Source organism: Cetorhinus maximus, chromosome 31, assembly GCF_964194155.1.
Source record: "Cetorhinus maximus chromosome 31, sCetMax3.hap1.1, whole genome shotgun sequence".
Lineage (NCBI taxonomy): Eukaryota > Metazoa > Chordata > Chondrichthyes > Lamniformes > Cetorhinidae > Cetorhinus > Cetorhinus maximus.
In genome coordinates, this window is record NC_135909.1 from 12,576,463 (window position 1) to 12,592,205 (window position 15,743).

At 43.8% G+C, this 15,743-nt stretch overlaps 1 protein-coding gene and 2 non-coding genes across 3 annotated transcripts in view; all 3 read right to left on the reverse strand.

Annotated features, from left to right (window-relative positions):
• LOC144670420 (histone H2B-like) overlaps nt 1-15,743 on the reverse strand; it is a 528,756-nt gene that overhangs the window by 460,968 nt on the left and 52,045 nt on the right. The gene's annotated exons all lie outside the window — the stretch shown is intronic.
• On the reverse strand, nt 8,517-8,607 carry trnar-ucu (transfer RNA arginine (anticodon UCU)). Its single transcript is given in 2 exon segments — nt 8,517-8,552; nt 8,571-8,607. It is a non-coding gene; the product is annotated as a tRNA-Arg (tRNA).
• trnan-guu (transfer RNA asparagine (anticodon GUU)) lies at nt 13,050-13,131 on the reverse strand. Its single transcript has one exon. It is a non-coding gene; the product is annotated as a tRNA-Asn (tRNA).

Here is a 15,743-nt window from a genome sequence, read left to right on the forward strand (position 1 = left end):
CAGACAGAACTGTCAAGAGGGTTTAGAGAAAGTAAATAAAGATGAACTGTTCCCACTGGCACCAGGGTCAGTAATCAAATAGGGCAGATTTTATTTCATTCAAAAAGGATCCAAAGACAACGTGTGGAAAATATTTTCTCGTAGTAAATTGTTAGTATTTGGGTAGACTGCCTAATCGGCAGGGAAACCCTCGACTGTCACCGTCTAGATGGGCATTAATTCGAGAAGAACGGCTTCCTTTGGTAAGCAATGAAGGTGAACAAGGCAGAAGAGAGATACGAAAATCCTGTCGGAGAGCAGAGCAGTACTTCTTCAAGGTAGGCATTTCTTGAAGGGGTGTGGCAGTCAAATAAACATAGAGATAAAAACAAATTGAAGGGTCATGAGGACTCGAAATGTCACCTCTTTTCTTCTCCGCCGATGCTGCCAGACCTGCTGAGTTTTTCCAGGTAATTCTGTTTTTGTTTTAGATTTCCAGCATCCGCAGTAGTTTTTTTGTTTTTATTCCTTTGGTAATGGTTTATATGATGGGGCTGTTCTGTGGTTTATTTTCTGGAATTTAGCAGCGGTAGAGGGGAGGCCACGAGGCAGAGGGTGAGAGAGCTTCAAAACACTGCAGGAGAATGATGACATGTTAAGACAATATTGTCAGAGAGAGAATCTTCTGCGAATTTTGGAATTGGGGGAGGGGGAGGGGTGTGGGGGCCTTGGGGCGCCGTCAAAAAACATGACATTTCTGGAGTGAAATTAGGAAACAACTCTCAAAAAAGGATACTAGAATTTCGGAGATCCCATCGGGAAACAACACTTTAATTTTAAATCTCAGTTTGATAGATTTGTATTCATCAAATATATTATGGATCAGTGAGAAAATGGGTATTTATCTGTATCGGAAATTTACTCCTTGAAATACTATTGAAGACATTGAGTTATGCATTCACTGTAATCGAACCCTTTTTCTGTGATGATAAATAAGAATTCTACTCCTGACTCACCAATCATGCTGAAATCATGATACTGCACATAATGAGAACACTCGGCCCGTCTGGACTCTGCTGTCCCTCTGAACGAGCATCTCACCTACTGAACTCCACAGCCTTTTCCCTCTAAAACTGCACATTCTACATTTCAGATCAAGATCCAATTCCCTTTTGAAAACTTCAATTGTCCCTGCCTCTCCCACACTCTCCGGCAGTACATTCCGCATCCTAAACACATGCTGCATGAAAAAGAAAATCCTTATGTTATAATTGCTTATTTTGTAAATTAACTTAAATCTGTGCCCTCTTGTTCTGGATCATTCCATCAATGGATCAATTAACCCCTATTTACTCTGTCCAGACCACTCGTGATTTTGAATACCTCTATCAAATCTCCTCTCTAACTTCCTCACTTCATGAAACACATTTCCAAAATTTACGATCATTCAATGTGAATGAAGTTCCTCATGCCTGGAATCTGTCTTGTGAATCTTTTCTGCAATCTCACTAATGCCTTCACAACCTTACTAAATTGGGTTACAGAATTAGATACAATACTCCAGGTGAGGTCGAAGCAGTGTTTTCTACAGGCTTCATATAACTTTATTTTTTTTTTACTCTATGCCATATTGATGAAGCCAGTGACGTTCTACGCTTTACTGGCTATTCTCTCAACCTGTCCTGTAACGATAAATGATTTATGAACATATACGCCCACATCCCTCTGTTCCCACAATCCCTTTAGAACTTTAACTTTTATTTCATGTTGTCTCTCTCTGTTCTTCCTCCCAAAACGAAGGACACCAGGTTACTCTGCAATGAATTTCATCTGGTAATTGTCCGCCCATTCCATCAACATATCTAGATACTTTTGGAGTTCTACTCTGTCCTCCTCACAGTTGGCAATGCTTCTAACTTTTGTATCATCGGCAAATTTTGGAATTGTGAGCTTGCAACAAGGTCTGGGTCATTAATAAATAACAGGAAAATCAGGGGCCCTAAGACTGGACATAGCAACACAAGACATAGGAGCAGGTGTAGACCACACGGCCCATCGTGCTTACTCTGCCATTCAACGCTATCATGGTTGACCTTGGGCCTCAACTCTATTTTTCCACAAGATCCCGATATCCCGCAAGGCCCCGAGAGACCTGGGGAGCTCCACAAGATAACTTTCTCCAGCCCAAAATGCAACAGTTCACCAAAAATATTTGGTTACCGTCACTCAGCTCGTTTTGTATCTGTGTTGCTACTATCCCTTCAATTGAATTAGATACAATACTCCAGGTGAGGTCGAAGCAGTGTTTTCTACAGGCTTCATATAACTATTGTTTTTTTACTCTATGCCATATTGATGAAGCCAGTGACGTTCTACGCTTTACTGGCTATTCTCTCAACCTGTCCTGTTGAGTTCTATCTTACCTCAGAAGTCTTTTGTCCGGCACTTTATCAAATGCCTTTTGCAAGTCCATGTAAATTACATCAACGTCTTCACCCTCATCAAAACTCTTTGTTGTTGCATCAAAAAAAAGCTAACCAAAGTTAAGTAACACGATTTGTTCTTATCAAATTGTTAGGAAATAGAGTGGTTTAAGTAAATTATATTGGTATTTGTAGTTGTTAGGAATGAGTTTTAGCTTTAAAGTTTAAGTTTGATTTGTTTTTCTGTACGTGTGTTAAGAAAGGTCAAAAGGAGTTTTAGTTTCGTTTTTAAAATGTGTTTGCATTTCTAATGAGGTTTAAGAAGTGAAGCAAACACATCAATTCGGGCTGTTGCCTAGCAACAGGGAGGCTGAGAGGCAGGTCCCTCCCACAGACACACACGCAGAAGAAGAGAAATAGCAGTTTTGATTTGGAAGTTGCAGACCTCAGTTGGCTTTTGAAAGTTGCTGCCAAGAGAGACTGGAAACGGGGGCAGATAGTTAGTCCCAAGCTAAAGAAAAATCCCAAAATCCAGGAGTGGGAGATGGGAAAGTCCAAAGCAGACCTTCTGGTCCAAGGAAGGATGGGAACCTGTATAATGTCCTGTTAATGAATTTAAGAGTGAGGGGCAGAGGAAAAGGCTCTAAGTTTCAGAGTTAAAGAGACAAAAGCTGCAGGAAACAGGTTTAAAGCGAGAACAACTGGCAAGGGGAAAGAAGGCCCAAAGAGACTACTGAAGGTCTTTAAATCTTTGCCATGGGCAGGTGAAGCAGCAGTGGACTGTTCACAGCTGAGTCGATGAGAGAGAAAGAGCGGGGAAGATAGCTTGTATGCATGTGGTAACCCATGGGAGAGGAACATTGCAAGGACAGTTCGAAACCCTGGAGCTGAACTGTTGCGGAAGGCGTCAGAGTGAAAGCATTGGTTTGGGAAAAGATTCCAAGGCGAAGTGTGGAAAGCAGAGATTGGAAATCCTCATGTGAAGGACGGAGTGCAGTGAAGCTGGTTGACTCACGGTTTGACAAGCATCTGGAGGGAGTTGAGGAGAGATCCATAGCATCTGGTTAAGTTGGCATCTGTCACTTGGTTTCATAGTCTGGCATGCCTGACCACAGGGTGCCTATTGATACATGGATTGTGTAATTAGTGTGGAAATTAAAGTATAAGATAGCTTTTGTAACTTACGTTATCCATACAAATTTGTATACACCTGTAAAGGTATAGTTGTGGGTGAAAGAGTTTTGGAACATAGATCATTTTTTCTCTTTGAATAAATGTTTTATTTATTTTTTGTTAAAAGATGATCAGCTGACTCCTGTGACTCTGTTCAGTAGCTACTTTCCACCTATTTAAACAAACAAATAAAAGTTAGAATCTATCAAGCTGGGTTCCACTCTGGGTTTAGGATTATCCAGGGGTAATCTCAGCTCGGACCATAACATAATCCATGCTGCTTTTACTTATTAATGTGCATTTTCCCAGGTACTTTTCATGTTGTTAGGAATTTTCCTTTCTGAGAGGTAGCTCACCACCCAGGTTAAACTGACTGCCCTGTAGTTTCTGGGCTTATCCTTACACATTTGTTTGCACATAGATGCAACAATAGCAATTCTCCACTCCGCTGTCACCCCGAGTCTAAGGAATATTGGAAAATTGTGGCCAGCATCCCTGCAATTCCTGCTCTCCTTCCTCAGTATTCTGGATGCACCTCGTCTGTGTCTGGTCCTAATCAACTTTAAGCACACTCAGCCTATCAAATACCTTTTCCTGAAATCGTTTATTACCATTACACTAAAATATCGGTCGAGGTGAAACGGTTCACTTTCTGCTCAGTGCAACTCCTAGGATACAAACAAAATATGATCACATCAAAATCAAACCATGGGGCTACCAGATTTGGCAGTCTCAGAGAAGTTACAGTTCCATCAGAGAATATTACAATTCTCTCAGAGAAGATTACAATTCTCTCAAAGAAGATTACAATTCTCTCAGTGAAGGTAACAATTCTCTCAGAGAAGGTTACAATTCTCTCAGAGACGATTACAGTTCTCCCAGAGAAGATTATAATTCTTTCAGTGAAGATTAGAATTCTCTCAGTGAAGATTATAATTCTCTCCGAGGAGATTACAATTCTCTCAGTGAAGATTATAATTCTTTCAGTGAAGATTCCAATTCTCTCAGTGAAAATTATAATTCTCTCAGAGACTACAATTCTCTCAGTGAAGGCTACAATTCTATCAGTGAAGTTTACAAGTCTGTCAGAGAAGGTTACACTTCTCTCAGAGACGATTACAGTTCTCTCAGAGAAGGTTACAATTCTCTTAGTGAAGACTACAATTCTCCCTAAGAATACGACAGTCCAATGCATTCATCCAGAAAATGGGTTTGTGTCATTGGTGTGTTCGGGTAACACCACAGTGCGATTGTTTTTTTGTTCAAATTGTCTTCATTTCCTTCATGTGTGTTTCGTTGATGAATTCTCTGCAATGGTGGGCTCATTTCGCTAGTATAAGCAAACCGCTCCACCTAGACTGCAAGAGTTTTCGACAATGCACTGAGCGGCTTACACGACAAATAACAACACGTGAGAGCTCGCTTGATATTTGAAACAGTGACCGCTCACATTCTCACTTATGAAACGTCAAATAGCGAGAACCACACCGCGAGACCAATAATGTAACTGCATGTATATAACTCAGCCAATATAGACTTTCATTGGCTCCCAAAACAGATCAGCCATTCGTTCAGAGCGCTATAGGTAAAAGAGACCATTAAAGAAAAACACTATAGGCGAGGCAGTATCCATAGAGGTGGGAAGAAAACTCAAGCTTCAGTTACACTCATTCTCTTCTTGGGATAAATTAACTCTTAAACTTCTCTTACTAGGATAAATTGACCGTCCAATTACATGAGCAACAGTTCCTCCATTTACTCCACGTGTTTTGCAGTGATAATTTCGCTGTAATGATTTCTCAGGTTCTGAAGCCTCGCCCCGGTTTAAGTAAAATCCGCCCTTTGGATCGCAAAGAAATTTGGATTTCAAGTGGCGACACACGAGGGATCGTCCGGGATTAAGAAACCGAGATCTCTCGCACAACAAACATCCTGCAGCGCGAATCTTACCTCTACACCAACGAGCCTTTCACAGTTGAGCGATATAACCGCTATGTACATTCATTGTCCTCCAGAGTGCGTCAACACTCCTTTTGGATTTCTATCGTAACACCAGAAAACAATTAAGAATTACACCTCATGGCAGGCAGCAGCGTGGACAGTGAAAGAGTGTTCACGTTTCAGGTCGATGACATTTCATCAGAACTCAGCAATGCTAGAATTGTGATCAGTTTTACACTGTAACTCCTGACACCGAGCTGGAACAGGAACTCGGCACCCACTCAGTCTGCCGGTGCGTGCGCCGTTCCTCCCACCGCTGACGTCCTCGTTGTTCAGCCGTTAACGGTCGCCCACTTGCTGCCTCCCACTCACTCCCCTGCTCCCGAATGCCAGGTGCCCTGACCCCAGGCCCTCGCCGCCTCGCTCGCTGCGTTACACGCCAACACTTATGCCGCACCGCTCGCTACCGACTACCAAGCCGCTCACCTCCCACTCGGCACCTCCCTCCTGACCCCTGTCGCCGCCCATCTCACCACAAGAACTGAGGAGATGGTGACAAGCAGAACAGCAAGTGAGGCGGTGAGGGGTAGGGAGCAGGTCGGAGAGCGGGAGGTTACTGAGGCGCCGAGCAGTCCGGCAAGCGAGAGGGTGAGCAGGACAGGGACAGCAGTGCCGAGAGAGGCACACAAGAAGAAGAACACGAAAATCAGGAGCAGTAACAGGCCATTCAGCCCCTTGAAGCTGCTCCAGCATGGCTGATCTGAATGTGGCCGCAACACCACTTTCCTGTCTGCCCCCCATAATTCTTTACTCATTCCTTTGTCAAAAATCTCTCCAACTCAGCCGTGAACATTTTCAATGACCCAGCCTCCACTGCTCTCTGGGGAAGAGAAGTGCACAGATTAATGTCCCACTGAGAGAGAGAGAAAACAAATTACCTTCTGTCAGTCTGAAATGGGAGAGCCCGATATTTTTAAACTGAGTCACCTGATTGTAGAGTCCCCCACAAAAGGAAACATAGTCTCAGCAGCCACCCTGTCAAGTCCCCTCAGGATTTTATATCTTTCAATAAGATCACCTCCCATTCTTCAAAACTCCAATGAGTATAGGCCCAACCTCATCAACCTTTCCTCAAAAGAAAACCCTTCCATTCCAGGAACCAGTCGACTGAATCTTCTCTGACCTGTTGTGATGCAATTATATCCTTTCTTAACTAAGGAGACTAAGACTGTCCACAGTCCACCAGATGCTGCCTCACCAACGCCCTGTATGACTGTGGGGAAACTTCCATAATTTTATATTCGATTCCTTCTGTAATAAAAGCCAACGTTCCATTCGCCTTCTTAATCACTTGCTGCATCTCTATACCAACTTTTTGAGGCTCATGAACCAGGACCCCCAGAACCCTCTGCACTGTAGAGTTCTGCAGCATTTCTCCAGTCACATGATGTACTGCTTTTAAATTCTTCCTGCCAAAGTGGACAAGTTCACATTTTCCCAAGTTTTTCTGCATCTGCCAATTATTGTCTACTCACCAACCAATCTAAATCGCTCTGTACACTCTATATGCCCTTCTTCTACAGTGAAGGCAGAAACAAAATACCCGTTCTACAGTTCTGCCAGTTCCTTGTTTTCCATTATTAATTCTGCAGTCTCACCATCTGCGGGACCAACACGCACTTAAATAAATATTTATAAACATTTATAGAGTGAATTCCGGCTCGGGAGTGGGCCAGCGAGCGGAACACAGCAAAAACAGTGTTCATTTCGGGCTGAGTTTGATCTGCACCATCTCCGCTGCTGAAAGTGACCTGGAGCGTCACTGGCTTTGACGTCACAGACACTGAAACTCCACGTGTGGAGCGAGTGCTCTTTGCTGTTCCGGTGTCAACAAACTCAGCCAAAAGGTCTTTCCCATGTGGACCAACGTGAGAACTTCCCGGGAAGTTTACATTTACCCCTCCTGCCGTGGACCCTCCTCGAATGCCTCCGACTCTGAACTAGAGCCAGAAACTTGGGACAAATCCCAAACAATTAGCTTACTAGATGCCCAGGAAAGGTTAAACAGTTTAAATTCTGGTCTATCACCTGGGTTACTGCGCAACCGAATACTCAGTCGCCGCGATCCGACCAGCTGACCTCTCCGCGGATCTCTTGACTTGCTCCCAATCTGTATGTTGACGCGTTCACGCACTTAAACCATCTGACCCACCAACGCACTCACCCACCAAACTCATTCACTCAGCCAGCTATCTACCTACACACGTCACTCACCTAACCATTCAGTCAGTCACTAGCTCATCCAGTCAGTCATATATGCGCTCCCGCACAGTCAATGACTCGATATTTAAACTACCAGAATATGGCAGTTAATGTTGTAAAAAGGGGCCATGTACTTTCGTTCCATGACTCTGCCGCTGCGTTTAGATGTCCTACCACCTTTAATGATTTACGTACATAAACACCCAAGTCCCACTGCTTCTCCACCTCCCTTAGAGTTATACCCTTCATTTTATATTGTCTTTCCAAGTTCTTCCTACCAAACCTCTCTCCATTGAACTTCATCTGCCACCTGTCTCCCCATTTCCACCAACAGGTCCAAGTCCATTTGAAGTTCTACACTATCCTCCACACTCTCAGCAATGCTTCCAAGCTTTGCATCCTCCGCAAACGTTGAAATTTTGTCCTGGGCACAAAGGCCTCGGTCATTGATATTGATCAGGAACAGCAAAGGTCCCAACCCTTCCGCCAGGCCGAATAACATCCATTTACCACCAACCTCTGTTTCCTGCCACTCAGCCAATTCTGTATCCTTGTATCGGCGAAGCGGCTCTACTCCTTTTGCCAACTGTTTCACTATTCGGTGGCGAGTTTTCTCCTGTTAAGTGGTTCAGATTGGAAAGTGGGGTGTGACTGGATTCACCTGTACAGAGAGGGGTTGGTGACGGCAGTTTCCCTTCTCCGATGAACCAGTTGCTGATTTGTTTTTAATCTAAAAGTCGACTCTGGTGGGACTCGAACCCACAACCTTTGAATCTCTTGTACCACAGCAGCTAGAAGTCCAACACGCTATCCGTTGCGCCACAGAGCACAGCACATATAGAGCTCATTTCCTATTCCACATAAGGGAATTTCTGACATTGAAGAACAAAACGTTCAAACGGTCAGCAATTTCCTCCATTTGAACAATGACGACATTTCAAGAGCACTCATTGCCTGTGAAGTGTTTTGGACGTCCTGTGGTTGTGAAGAGACCGATAGAAATTCGAGTGAAAGAGCAATTTCCTTCAAAAGGACATATTCAGGTTGGAAAATAGGGCGGCTAATTTTTTTTGCAGAGAAGGGTGAAGCGATTCATTTTGGTCGGAAGAACACGGGGAGAAAAGAGAAAATAAAGTTTGCAATTCCAAAGACGGTGCCGGAACAGCGGGAAATGATGTACATCTGCATAAATCATTGATGGAGGCAGTGCAGGTTGAAAGAATAGTTCATGAAACATACAATATCCTCGGCTTTATGAATGGGAGCATAGTATACAAGAGCAAAGCGGTTGTTTTGAACTTGGAAAAGACAGTATTTCGGCCACAGCTGGAGTATTGCGCACAGTTCCGGGCATCACACTTTAGGAAAGATGTGAAGGCAGTGGAGAGGATGCAATAAAGTTTCACGAGAATATTTGGCGGCGAGGAACTTAAATTACTTCGATACATTGTAGCGGTAGGGCATATTTACCTTGGAGACGAGGAAATTGAGAGGAGATTTCTTAGAGTTTTTTCCAGTCCCGAGTCTTCTGGACAGAGGGTGGGTGATGATTTGGACATGGGCTGCTTCAGAATCGGAGGTGTTGAAAATGGTGCTGAACATTGAGCAATCATCAGCGAACATTCCCAATTCTGCTGGAAGGAAGGTCAATGGTGAAGCAGCTGAAGATGGTTGGGCCTCGGACACGACACTAAGGAACTGCCGCAGTGATGTCCTGGAACTGGGATGATTGATCTCCACAACCACAATCATCTTTCTTTGTGCTGGGTATGACTCCAACCAGCAGAGAGCTCCCCATCCCCCGCCTCCGATTCCCATTGTCTCCAGTTTTGCTGGGGATACATAATACCACACAGTCAAATGCTGCCTTGATGTCAAGGGCAGTCACTCTCACCTCACCTCTGGAGTTCAGTTTGCGTTGGAGGACGAGGGGAAGCAGGTTGTTTTGTTTGCCCACCCAAGCTGAATATTGGGCTTGAGGTGGCGATCAGATTCGGAGAGGAGGGTGACAACCTTTCACTGAGTTTCAAGTTTGCAGATCAGACCTTGGCGGGATTGCTGCTATATTCCCAGGACGTGGTGATCTCATTCTTAGAGCAACACACTTACACTGAGGACAAGTTGCTCCATTTAAAATAAAATGGAGATGTGGGATTTCAGAATCTGTTCAACACTGATTCACTTTTATTCATTTCTGCATCCTAGAGTAACAAAGTGGTTTGTAACTGTAAAAAAAAAATTAAAATTTAGAAGATTCAGTCCAATACCTCCACAGTTTCCACTATTACAGCTTTCAGCATTTTCCGATGCATTCCATCTGGTCCCACTGACCTATCAACATTTAGCATAGCCAGACCTTCTCGTATCTCTTCTTTAACACGAGTTATATGTTAAAGAAGTAATTTGAAAATTGCAGATGGAGGATTTGTGCCCCCTTATTGAAGAGGGTTTAAAGGAGAGGAGCGAAGCATTTGTGCTGAAGAAGTGGGATCAGGGAAAATAAAAGTAACAATAAGTGGAATGAAGGGGGCGGGCTGTTCATGGGCTGACTGGAGAATTTCATTAGGATTTATTCATTGGAGATTGGAAGGTCATTTTTTCCAAATCTTTAAGGAGATTAATGTTGAAGGAAGCCTGTCTTCATCCATAAGGAATCATTAGCTAAGTTTATAAAAATAAGGTGGATAGATAGGATTCAAAGAATTGGAGGGGCAGCACGTTGTAATGTGGAATATAAGATCTTGGTGAGGGCTTGGGAAAACCTTTAGGAAGAACACCAAGTCCTTGGAGAGCGTGCAGTGGAACTTTTCTGGAATGGGATCAGTGGTGAGGGATTCCGTATGTGGATGGACTGAAAAATACAAACTGGAGATGCTCTTATCAGAGTGAATGTTAAGGGGAGATTTAGTACAGATATTTAAGATTAGCCGATGTATTTAATATCAGCCCAGGTATTCATTTCTTATACACATTAAGCAATATTTTTCCCATTGATGGAATGTTTGAAAACCAATGATTAGATAAAAAATAAATGGTGAGGAAATGTTTCACACTGCTCCGTTCCAAACAATTCCTGACTTGGCATGATAGATTTTTTTTTTTGCTTACTGAAGCCGCTGGGAACAGTTTTACAGCAGGGAGCACAGTTACACAATAGGAATTACATTTAAAACAGGTCCTATCTTTATGCAGCAGGAAATACCTTCTCGTAAATGATCAGTTTCTCCATCGTAATATCTTTCTAGTTTGCTCGGCACCTTTTCCTGTCAGCCATTGTGTTTCTCCTGAAAGTCTCTTACTACTTTACTGTGTGTCTTTCTCTGTCTAATACATTCGTGGTAGCGGAAGTGGATTTGCGGAGCTTGGGTGAACTTCCCAAAAGTAATGAGGAAGGGAATAGGTGTTTGGCTACCAAACAACAGTAATAGACAGAAGAAAAATGTTGCTTTGGAGGAGACGCGTTGCAGAAGCGTGCTGGCCTCCTAACCCAGCGATCGATGTATTGAAACCGTATTCAGTTGATTTAAATTCGCATTAACACAAAAAAAAATTTGTCTGCGACACAAAATCACCTCTGAATTTGCTTCATAGTAAATTTACATCAGCTTCTTGCTTCCGGTGAACACTTCAATCTGTAACCAATCTCTCAAATCGTTTTATTTCACACACGAACGCAGCAGAAGTGCTGCAAAAATACACCAGCCGAAGATTTCCCCTTTCTCTCAGCCAATTTCAGGCCATGGTCCGAAGGGCCTTCCCTTGCTCTCTATCACTCTATGATTATCTGAGTAACAAAAAAGAAAACAAATATCTTATTTGTACCCGATATAGTGAAGTTTATACATATTACCTTCAGCATATCCGATTTACAGGACACCCTGCAGTAATTCCCATGCTTATTTGGACAGCAGCGTCCACCCTGAGACATGGACCATGAGAAGGACAAGATTATCAGCATAGTGGAAACAACATCACGTCAAAGACACAGATAATTATTGTTTTGACAGATATGATTGTTCATTCTTAATCACTTATTTAAAAAATGGAATTCCATCCCCAATATCACCATGAACTGGGAAGGTTTCATTCCTTCAGGTTTGCATTCGAGACACATTGTACAAAACACTCTATGAGTGTCTCTGGTCAATGAACGGATGATGCGCGGAGATCTCAGCTTTTACTCATTGATCTTCGCAAAAGTTGATCCAGTTTTGACGTTGACTTTTCCTCTGGTGTCGATTTACTCGAATTCCTCACCTGATTTCTCTGCTGTCCAATGAAGCTCACTCAGCAGAGTTTTCAACATTAATTTGATTTTTTCCTCACAGGATTTCAATCACCATGTTTTTGAACAATTTGTTAAAAAAAATTCTTCCAGGAGCAGCGATGTGATAAAGAAAATATAATCTGTTATAAAGTGATTTTAATTGAGGGATGAATGTGGGCTCCGACACGACGGAATAACTCCCCCGCCCCTCTCCGAAATGGTGCTTGGTATACTGTACCTGAGAAGGCAGAGGGCACCTCAATTTACCATATCATCTAAAAGCTGGCACGACTAACAGTGAAGCATTCACTGATTACTGCACTAGTGCGTCAGCCTGAATTTGTGCTCAGGATTCTGGAGTGAGTTTTGAACTCACAACCTGCTGATTGTGAAAAGCAAGAGAACAACTGACTGGATAATAATTCACAGCAAAGGATAGACGACAGAAGACATTTCACTCCAAGGAGAGGCTGAAGTAGATTGTTAATTGAAGAAATGTCACAGGCATTGAGAGATAAACACCCACAGTTGAAAGAGACCGACTTTTTCTCACGGCAGGGTGAGAGATTGTAGCAGGAATTTCGATTCCCAATGCTTCTTGGCAACACCCCAGAACAAGCTAAATAGTTTGCACACTGCCCGCTAGACTAAAAAACGAAGCTAGAATGTTATTTAATCATCGTAATAGTTTCAATCAGATCGACCCTGAAACATTGATATTCACGGTATTACAGGAAACGTCATAACTTGGGTCTGATACAACAATGGTAATTTCAGATTTCCTTTCTGCATAACGCCGTCCCATAAAGAAACAAGATTTAAACTCACGCGTGGGAAGCACAGTGGATGAGCAGCCTTAAATTCAGATAATCATGGAGTGATTAGCGACATTATCCCGACGCCACCTCCTCTGTAAACCTGGCCTCGGAAAGATTACATCAGTGATTTCAGACATGCCTTCTGAAAAAAGCACCGCGTTCACGAAGAACCAGTTAATAAACTGACGACAAAGGTGGGATTCGAACCCACGTGTGCAAAGCACAATGGATTAACAGCCCATCACCTTAACTTCTCGGCCACCTCGTCACGAGTAGCTCCTTTATTAAACATCCTTCCGTACTTTTTTGCATTCATGAACTGCTTGTTCCAGGTCCTGAATAATCAATCAGGTGTCTCATGTAGTTTGTCAATAAAATACATATCCATCACATCAGATATGAACTGTTGTAAATCGACTAATGTGAATCACTTCAACTCTTCAACATGTTTCTAGACAGTGTGAAAACCCATCGCGGAAATTCCGAAACATACATTCATCTGGAAGAATAAAGAAACTCCTTCCGACTCACAGCAAGTACCGGAACACAACTGAAATGTGGTTTCTCACTCAAGACTGTAACTGACAGCAATCAGCATCCGACAGAGCTCACAAGGAGAGAGTTGCCGTATTCGATGTATTAGGAGAAACTTTGCGTTCATTTTCTGTGTTGTGATTTATTCTCCGCAATGATTTCCCGGATGTTCAAACCTGGTCCTGATTTCCCCAACTGGCACCGGCTCGAGCACACGAATTAATGTATTAAAATGCCGGTGGGGCTCGTACGGGTATTGAACCCGGGACCTCTCGCATATTAATTCACTACAAATACCCAAAGCGAGAATCAGACCCCTAGACCAATGAGCCAGGCGCTACAAAAACCGCAATCAACATATCCTTTCATTGCCACCCACAGGAAATTAACAAAATGCGAAATACTGTGGATGCTGGAAATCTTTTGGAATGTATTAGAAATCCCGGGGCCGACTCCAACCAGTGGAGAGCTTCCCTCCTTGTATAATTTAAATTCAGTTTTGTTGGGTTTCTCAGTGCCACACTCTGCCAAATGCTTCTGTAAAGTCAACTGTGGTCACTTGCAACTCACGCCTTGAGTCCAGCTCTTTTGTCCATATTTGGACCAAGGCTGCAATGAGGTCGGGAGCTGAGTGGCCCTGGCGGAAACCAAACTGAACTTCAGTGAGCAGGTGATTGGTGAGTTAGCGCCACTTGCTCGCACTGTCGAAGACACAGCAATGTGGTTGACTCTTAAATGCCCTCTGAAATGGCCTAACAAGCCTCTCACTTGTAACACACCGTGACAAAGTCAAAAAAAGGGAATAGAACTGGACGGACCATGCGGCATCGATCTCGGCATCGTCAATCTCAGCCCTGTCCAGCCTGCAAAGTCCTCCTTACTAACATCTGGGGGCTAGTGCCGAAATTGGGAGAGCTGCCTCACAGACTAGGCAAGCAACAGCCTGACATAGTCATCCTCCCAGATCATGTCCCAGGTTCCACCATCACTATCCCTGGATATGCCCTGTCCCACCGGTAGGATAGGCCCAGCAGAGGTGGCGGCACAGTGGTATACAGTCGGGAAGCAGTAGCCCTGGAAGTCCTGAATATCACCTCTGGACCCGATGAAGTTTCAAGGCATCAGGTCAAACATGGGCAAGGAAACCTGCTGATTAAGACGTACCGCCCTCCCTCAGCTGAGGAACCAGTGCTTCTGCATGTTGAACACCAATTGGAGGAAGCACTGAGGATGGCAAGGGCACAGAATGGCCTCTGGGTGGAAGGATTCAATGTGCATCACCAAAAGTGGCTCGTTAGCACCACTACTGACCGAGCTGGACGAGTCCTAAATGATATAGCTGCTAGAATGGGTCTGTGGTAGGTGCTCAGTGAACCAACAAGAGGGAAAATCATACTTGAGCTTATCCTCACCAATCCGCTTGCCGCAGATGCATCTGTTTGCGACACTATCGGTAGAAGTGATTATCACACAGAAGTTGCAGAGACGATGTCCCAACTTCACATTGAGTTAGTCTCCATCGTGTTGTGTGGCACTACCACCGTGCTAAATGGGATAGGTTTTGAACAAATCGATCAACTCAAAACAGGGCATCCATGAAGCACTGGGAGCCATCAGCATCAGCAGAATTGTACTCGAACACAATCTGTAAACTCATGGGCTGGCATATCTCCCACTATATCATTACCATCAAGCCAGGTGATCAACCCTTGTTCAATGAAGAGTGCAGAGGGCATTCCAGGTGCTGCACCCGCCTTATATCAGTTATAGCCTAATAATGAGTTGTCAACCTGGTGGAGCTATAGCACAGGACTACTTGCGTGCCAAACAGTATCTGCAGCAAGTGATAGACAGAGCTAAGCGATCGCACAACCAACGGGCAGACATTAACTCTGCAGTCCTGCCACATCCAGTTGGGAATGGTGGTGGACAATTAAACAATTCACAGGAAGGGACGCCACAAATATCCCCATCCACAATAATGGAGGACATCAGCACTAGCGATAAGCATGTGCTACAAGAAGTGTCGAGTGGATGATCCATCTCAGCCTCCTCCAGAGGTCCCCAGCATCACAGATGCCAGTCTTCAGCCAATTCGATTCACTCCACATGATTCCAAGAAACAGCTGAAGGCACTGGGTAGTGCAAAGGCTACGGGCCCTGACAATATTCTGGAAATAGTAGTGAAGATTTGTGCCCCAGAACTTGTCACGCCCCGAGCCAAGCTTTTCCAGTACAGCTACAACACTGGCATCTACCCGGCTATGTGGAAAATTGCCCAGGTATTTCCTGTACACAGAAAGCATGCCAAATACAACCTGGCCAATTACTTCCCAATCAGTCTAC